Here is a 9,504-nt window from a genome sequence, read left to right on the forward strand (position 1 = left end):
TGCTTGGCCCTCGGGCTAGGCTGGGTTCTGTCGTGGCGATGAGGCATCTCGTATTTGGCGTATGGGCATATTTGCCTGCGTCACCGTAATTAAATTCCCTTATGTTTAAAAAGAAGTAAACAATGATAAATGAGAAACAATTACAGGCAAAAGGCAGGACCACCCACACTATAATAACTGCGCTGTAATATCTCTCCGAATATGATGCTGAACAAACTAAGAAATTGTGCGAATAAGCACTTTATTCCGGTAATACCAAATCGAATGTTCATAGATGATTTAAAGGGTTTAATTGAAATCTAAATACTCAAAATCTAATAATTTACAACAATCTTTTACACAATTCGAGAATTATTTTCATGTCCAAAAACGTTAATATGGGCTTTCTTTGGGCTTTAAATATCATGAAATGCCAAGTAGAACATAGAGAGTAGTTTGTTTACAATTTGAAATGAGTCGTAGAGAGTTTATTGCTATTTTCAGCATTGATATTCATCAAGAGAAACAAATATTTATCTTTAAATATGTATGCTACATGCTTTTAGTTTGGCAATAAGGATAATTAAATTATAATTATTAAATCTCTGAGAACAGATTTTATAATGTAAAATTCCTATCCGCTTCCATTTTGTTAAGCCTAATTGGAATTTGTCAGATTCTCTCTATTTGGTATTGGTCAGATATTTATATATTATTGTGTATAGGGAAACACTAGGTCCTGGCGTTTCACTTACACCACTTTGGTGTAAAGTAATTACCATTATTTTTTGTGTTCAGTTACACTAAAATTTTTTACAGTGTATTTGATTGATAATCATATTCCTTATTACTATCACATCAATTTTAGTCCTTACTTGCACTGCAGCCTCTTAATCAAAATTGAACCTTTCTGATAAATATATAATGTACAATCACTAAGAAATTAATTACATTTATTTGAGGAAGTATTTGAAAAATATCTTTGCATACTATTGTTTAAAAAAAATTTAATCTTCTTTATGATGTAATAGCAAAAGTTTCGCATTATTCATGTAACGGTATTATTATTTAAATTTTAACTTACTATCTTGACTCTCACTAGTTGAAATTTAAGCTATTCGTAACTAAGTAAATAAGATATTCCATCGAAATGCTCACAATTGCCAATTTAAAGGCATTCGTGCATAGTCATGACCTTTAACTATTGTTCAACAACCATTAACGAGTTGAAATATAGTTTGGTTACGTTGTTTATAGATGGATATCGTGCATAAACTCTTCCTTGTAAACATTCATTAATCACAGCTGGAACAGTATACGACACGCCTCACTCTTTTTCAAATGTTGCTGTGTCGGCTGTAATGATTATGCTGAATCTCTTACAACATGCTAAATCTGATAATATTATTTAAATTATGCATTTCTTCTTTTGTTAGTAAATAAGTGTTATAAAAGTTATGTTTTATAGTTATATACTGCTTGATGTTTGGTTGGCGATGCAGAAATTCTAGCGAAAAACGAAAAATAAGACCGTAAATTTTTTTAGATAGTTCTGGTTCTATATTCTTTTGAAATTTAATTAATTTCAATCTATAACAATAGAGAGGGAAGTTTGTGTACTTTCGTGTTTCGCTTGTAACAATAAAACTATTTGAGCTAGGACCCTAAAAATGGACCACGAGGAGTGATTTCAGACCAAAACCTTTCAATTTGTTCAGAAATTGTAAATTGTCTTCTAAAAAGATGACAAACATTTGTGCTAGAACTTGAAATTTAGAGAACAAGAGACAATTTTTGCTCAAAACCTTTAAAATTCTTTCAAAAATTGTAATTTGCCCGTTCGGGAGGAACGTGTAAAAATTTTCTCAATAGAATTAGCATTTGGCATTGTTGTTATTTAAATTTTATCGATTCATCTTTTTTCAATTGTTTAAAAACGAACATCAGTGATCTTTGCTGACTTAAAGCTTTTTTTCATCAAAAAACAAGTTTCACTGGAAGTTTATTAAATGTTCTTTAATTATTATTTTTCTTTGTTTCATTACCTCATGTAAACAGAAATGAAATAAATCAACGGGATGACATGTGGAGACAACGACACCAAATTGGTAATTTGAAACCACTCGTGTATTTTATTTATAGATACGATTTAGAAATGCATTTCACTAAGACCAAAATAACTTGAAATCCGCGGAACAATAAGGATAATGATGAATAGCAATTTATTAGTTCTTAAAAAAAACAGTTCCCGGATAACTTCGAAATATAAAATATATATATCTATATACTAATTAAAAGAAAGATTAATAATTCTATTGATGCTTGATAAAGGCCAACACTTGATAGTCAAGATTTATCACAATCAAGCAAATTCCTGGACCAAACTATTAGGAATATACTTCCCAGATTGCGGCTACCCCCTATATTTTAGGAGCAAATATCCGAATCAGTTGATAAAAAGGTATGTTTATTCAGAGAAGGTGTGTTTTTGTATCTGACTTCGTAACTTATAATATCGTCTGCACAAATAATTAGTATATTTGAAGTCACCCCCCCCCAGCACCATTAAGATGATTCCTAGAACGCGAAGATCCGATTATTAACTCAAAAGTTAATATCAAAAGTTAGGTTAGTCCATTTTTTTCTTTTTTTTTTCACACACTGTACATTTACCAGGACCAGTAGGACTATTTTCATATTTTTAGTAAGGAGAAAAAAGCAGGCAAATCCGTGTTTTAAACTGATCTCTAATTTTCCTCAGTACCTACAACTGTGGTCTAGAGTTATCTTCATCAAAGACTGAAATAACACTTGTTTGCAAATAACAGGCTATTTTCATTGCTTCCGTGAATTTGCAACAATTATTTATGAGTCTTAGGCCAAGTTTAATCTTTAGCTAAGAAAATGGAGCAAGACCTCAAAATGAAGAAAAGTCTCAGTTTTATGAAAATGATAAGCGTTTGTGTTCTAATTTTTTAACATTTGGAAACATGCTCCAACGCTGCAAATACCTGGACTCATAAAAATTTTCAAAAAATTAAATATTATTCATTGATTTTGATAACTATATTCTAAATAGGAACTGTCTCTCTAAATTGACGATTTTTAAAAAATATGTTTAATAGTTTCTAGCTATTCGTCCATTCTAAGACCCGAATAACTCTTAACGGTGAGATAGCTTATGTAATTTAAAATTATATATTTGATCAAGTGTAAGGCACTTAAACGGAAGCTTTTTTTTTTTTTTTTTTCCCAAAGAGCTTCGAATGATACTTTTAAACGATTAAAATGGCCGAAGATGGAAAGGGAAAAAATATGGACAAGCTCAAATCGAAGTTTGTGTGACGTCAAGGCAGTGGCATAGTTGGCTAGGCGTGCATAAAAGCGTCTCAAATATTAGTACGCCATGGAATATGCTCGGGAAACCATCCGCAACATAACAAATTCAGTTCCAGAACTTCGAAGTCATGCTTCAAAATCATGCTTGAAAATCTCGAGGAAGCGATTTTTTCATACCTTCATACGGGCAATCGTTACGTAGCATCGTTACGCAGTTATCAAAAACGACTATACACTTCACTAAACCTCCAACCCTTTTAATTAATTTTTTTTTAACTTTATTTTTTTTCGATGAGTTTGCACTTTTTTCTTCAAATATACATCTTTTGCATGGTCATCTTTTGATGTAACAGCATTACACTAGCATATCATGTTTCCCGTCATTTGCTTAAATATTTACATAATCTCCTTTTCGACACTAGTGTATGTCTAAATTCTTGATACATCGCACTCAAAGATACAAAGATGATACAAAGATACTTGATACAAAGATACTTCATACAAAGATATTTTTGTTACACCTTGCCTAAAACAATCTTACTTCTTAATACGTCTTATCCGAAAAAGAGGGGGGGGGGGGAAACTTGATTGTTGATGCTTCTTGCCCAAAAAATGATTTGTTTCTTGATACGTTTTATCTCAAAAAATATCTTGATTCTTGATTTTTCTTATGGATGGGTGAGCAAATGTAAACAATAACAAGCTTCTTGAAATCGGAAGAAATGTAGACAACTTTCGATATTTCCATCCGCTTATCTTACGTTTACGAGGTGATCTGTGAAGTTTTGATATTCTAAGAAGTTTTCTTATAGTGATATGTCTGTAAATTTACACGTAATTTTACTATTCATAAGAGTTTTCTGTTATTTATAAATTCTAAAAGGTCCTGAGGGGTAAATAAATTTTCGAAAATAAACATCACATCAGGAATAAAGGCCATGTTTTGAGTGTTAACCCTTACTTGGTTATATTCGCATAAAATATCGCCTTTTGTTATATTTTGGGAAACATCATAGCATGCTTACGGGGCCTTCTAAATTCGTTATAATATACCGTCAACAGTTACAGTTAATATAACGCCACGCGTTATAATATAAACAATAATATTGCCATACATATAATAATATTGTATGGTGCGCTTTTTGAATTTTCAAAAATAAAACGGAAGTAGTAACCCAGTAGTCTTACGACTACCTATATACTACATTAATGGAAGAGACACTTTTTTAAATTTCTCAAGAAATACTTAAAGACTATTTTGAGACTTTAGAGGGACCGATTATAAATTTCGAAGGAAAACAAGTATTTTTGAAAACCCTATTCCAGAAAATAAAGTTATAAGCTTTTAACTTATATTGAATACTTTGATTGTCACTTGCAATGACTTCATAAAATTTTGTAAACTTAGCGCATATATTTATGGAGATATTAAAATTTTTATAAAAAATTTCACAAAAATATAACTAGTTTTTCTGTCTTACGTTTTTTTGCTATACCCTTAAAAATATTTAATAAAATTAAACAAAAGTTTTGGAGGAATTCAAAATTAATAGCAAAATTATGGTTGTAAAATTTTAAAAAAGTTTCTTAAATTATGTACGATATAAGCATTTAAAGTAATTTTTTTATACTACACCTAAGAAAATTTTTAAAAAAACTTTCATAATTTTGTTGTGAATTGTATTGAGAATATAAGGAAAATATTTTATATGAATATATTAAAAATTTAAAAAGTTTCAAGAAATTTTCTAAGTAGTTTTTGTACTTTTTAAAATGAAGCTCAAAATAATCAGGGGTTTTCAACAAATTTCATTTTGTAATATTGCAAATTACACTGCTCTATATTAACCGGACAGCAAGGTATAAAGAAATAGTCTAAAGAAAGAAAATGTTCGAAACTTTTCTTACTTTAATAAGGAGTTGTAATAAATCTTGTTTCATAATACAAAATGATATTTGTGAAAAAACCCTTATCCTTTTTAGCTTTCTTTTAAAAAATAGAAAAACTACTAAGAAAATTAAACGAAACTTTTTAAATTTTCAAGATATTGAAATCAGATATTTTATTAGTTGCCAAATACGGTTGACTATAAAATTGCGAAAAATATTTTTGCCGTGCATGCACAGTATAAAAGAACTAATTTAAATACTCATATATTGCGTAGTTTTTTAAAAAAAAATTCAAATTTGAAAACAATAATTTTGTTATTAATTTTAAATGGCTCAATTTTTTTAAAAATTGTATTGAATCTTTTTAAAATTATAGCAAAAAAATCAAGACAAAAAAATTAGTTTTTTATAATTATGTTCATATTTCCATAAATAATTAAGCTAGATTTGCGTAATAGAATGTAGCTGTTGCAACCAACAATCAAAGTAATTCATACAAGTTATAAGCCTATTACTTGATTTTCTGGTATAGGGTGCTGAAAAATACTTGTTTTCTTTCGTAATTTATAGTCGATCCCTCAAACGTTTTTCTTCTTGAAAGCGCAACTTAGTATGAAAAATCGCATGAGCTAAAGTTGAAAAGTTACAAAATGATCCTCTAAGTTATTCTTGAGAAATTTAAAGAAAATGTAAGAAACTTGAAAGTGTCCTTTCCATAAAACAGAAAAATAAAAAGAGAAGAAGAAAATTATTAAAATGAAATAAAATAAAATAATTTTTTTAAAAAAATTAAAAGAAATTTTTATTAAAAAAAAATTTTTTTATTTAAATTTTTTTTAAAAATTATGTTATAATATTTATGGCGACAAAAGTTATTTACATGTTTCTTTATAGACAAGAAATTATTTTCACTGTTTTCTTATACCTTAAGACTAGAAGAAAAGTTATAAATAAAGCTCCGACTTAAAAACTCCTAAATTAACTCATAGTAAGTTATTTAACAACAATAATATGTCCATTGTGCAGTACTTAAAAGAACGCTATACAGCGGGAGAAAACTTTCATGCCAAATTCTCTTTCACCAACATAAATAATTTAAAGTTAAGAGAAAAGGGAGTATGGGTAAACCTAGTGTGAACCACGGAATTTCAAATGCTGATCAAATGCTTTCAAAATATCGAAATGCAATTAAATCATGGCATAATAGCTCATGATTACGTAGTAATCATACAATAATTTATTTGCATTTTGATATTTTGAGAACATTTTTTCAGCACTTGAGACTTCATGATTTGCGCTTGGTTTGCTAGAACTCAATTTTCTCTGAGCATTAAATTTTTTCAAAATATATAAATGCAATTAAATCATGGCATAATAACTCAGGATTACGTAGTAATCATGCAATAATTTATTTGCATTTTGATATTTTGAGAACATTTTTTCAGCACTTGAGACTTCATGATTTGCACTTGGTTTGATAGAACTCAATTTTCTCGGAGCATTAAATTTTTTCAAAATATCGAAATGCAATTAAATTATGGCATAATAACTCAGGATTACGTAGTAATCATGCAATAATTTATTTGCATTTTGATATTTTGAGGACATTTTTTCAGCACTTTAGGCTTTATGGTTTGCACTTGATTTACTAGAACTCAATTTTCTCTGAACTTTAAATTTTTAAATTCCAATCGAAGTGAGACAGAATTTGCCACGAGAAGTTTATCCCATGGTATAGCTTCGTATTATTTTACTTTAACATTAGAAGAAAACTGCCGAAAAAAATATAATAAAAATAATTTAAAAATAAAAATGCATAAAATATTAAAAATGCTAATTAAAAGTACAGACAATCGATTTAAGGGCATGGGGCATTTTTAACAGTAATTATTATTTAATGTCCGAGGCGTTAACATGATGCAAAGGCTTTTCTTGATCTCATGAATGCATAAATAACTCATTAACTGAAAGGCTATTTTTTATTCTTCGAGGAGAACAGTATTATAATTCTTTTTATATTTATATTCGTGCAATATCAAAAAGTTACCCCAAATACTCAGAACTTAATAAAGTTTCTGGGAAAGTTAGAATTGGGCCAACAACCTTTCATCACATATCGAGCGGCCCAATGCGGTAGTCATTTATCACTGTCAAAAAGATGTGTTTGTCAGAGTCGAGCAGCATTGAAAAGATCTGCAGACATGCAGACCCTAGACCAGACGATGCCAATTTAGGGGGCCGAATTACTTCCACACTCCTGCAAAAAGGGATATTCAGAAGGAGAAAAAATTCTGGAAAATTCCTCCCACTTGTCTGGAAAATTTCCGGACAAAGATTACCACCAATCCGTTTAGAACAAAATAACCAAGGAAAAAAACTCTTTGAATCTGTGTATGAAGAAAAAAAGCATGAAAAATGTTCTTTACTAGTACACTAAATGCGGAACTTTTGCTTGCAGAAACAGCACCTTCTTCAGAAAAATAATTAAATTTGCATGACTTACGTTGAATTTCTTTTTTCAATATCATAATGTTTTTTGATTGGCTGGATGATGTCTGCAATTTCTTTGTTTCGCGTTCCACCGCGGCTTCTGAGAAAAACTGAAATTTTATTGTCTGGCTATTTATTAAGACAGGAAAAATATCTTAAATATAATCGTCTGAGATGATGAAAAAATCGTCTGAGATGATATGAAAGAGTAACTGAATTTAACTAAACTATTTAAGGAATAGTTTAGAAACTCGTTAAGGAAGCATTTTATTTTTCGTCTAAGTTTGTTAACAAAAAAAAGTTTTAAAAATCTATATTTTTGAAGTTACACAACTAACACACTTACATACTTGGTATTTTAAGTTGATTTAATCTTTTAAAAAAAAAGTGCCTCTCTCTTAATGCCGTGCACTCAAAATATAAAATCAACTTAAAAAAGTAAAACAAACTTCGTGACACTTATCTATTTGCTTGCTTTATGCATAATCACACAGTTTGAATCACGGGATTTAATGCAGAACAAATTATTATTGATTCTAAATCGATGATTTTTAATTCTATGCAGCATTTCGTTGGTCTTTTACATAATGCATTTCTGATTCAAAAAACACCTCTGATTAAAAAAACATCTTTTTCTATTATTATTATTTAATTTCAGCCATTCATTTACAATAATCATTAAATTTTAACAGAGATAGATAATTATACGAATTCGCGAAAGCAACGACCTATAGGGGGCGTTGTTATTAGAGACGAATGACTGCTGGCAGAACAACAGGATCATCAGTTGGTCTGGAGATGTCTACAGCGTAGCATTGTAACGTTATTGTAAAATTTAAAAAAAAAAAACAAATTTGATACTCTTTCTTATGCAAGCGAAAACAAAATGGAATCTTTTTTCTTTGAGAAGGAACATCCAAAACCCACATCTGGAAAATATTTGTAAATAAACGGGAAGAAATGTGTACCTTCTTATTAAAGTTAAAACCTAGTGCCTGAGAAATCGCTCGAAAAATTTAGGATCTAATATGAAAGGCCTATTTAAACTTTACATTCCATACGTTTCTGAATCATATTGCTACACACATTAAAATATGCAATAAGTATACAGAAACCTATAATGTTATATTCTTTTTTTCTTCTTTTTTTTTGCAAAAAATTTTTTGACAACAATTTTTATTAAAGAATTTTAAGTTTCAATAAAAAATCATTATTTCTAAACTAAAAAACGTAAAATAAAGAAAGAATACTTACGATAAAAAAAAAAAAAAACGATTCTGAAAATTCCTCACATTAAAATAAAAAACTTTCATATTGTTTTTTAGTATTATCATTATTATTTTATTTTAGACGTAGAAAACCATTCTGTAGCAAAATATCATCAAATTAGACAAAAAAAATTTACAAGTAAATTCTTTATTATAAAAATCATAATGCTTACCTGCTGCACGAAAATTTTATAATTATAAGACCTCGATATGGATTTCAATATATAACTTAAAAACAGAATAGCTGAATTCTAGCTGAAATGAATAATATAAAATTAAGAAATACTTATCAAGAAAACGATAAAAATTTATTAATAATCAGCACAAATGATACTATTTCAAGTAATTCGGATGATTCTTTGTTGTTGTTTTCTAAATTATATAGATACAGAAATATATACTATTCTATGAAGAAGAATATTCTATAACTATATTAAAGCTCTGCATTTAGTCATTGGAATGAAATAAGCGACGTTGACTTCACTTTAATTTATAATAAATTGAAGACAAAAAAAAAAAAAAAATTTTACCATCATTT

The sequence above is a fragment of the Parasteatoda tepidariorum genome, chromosome 9 (genome assembly GCF_982258835.1).
Source record: "Parasteatoda tepidariorum strain Cologne lab strain chromosome 9, Ptep-v5.0, whole genome shotgun sequence".
NCBI classification, from domain to species: domain Eukaryota; kingdom Metazoa; phylum Arthropoda; class Arachnida; order Araneae; family Theridiidae; genus Parasteatoda; species Parasteatoda tepidariorum.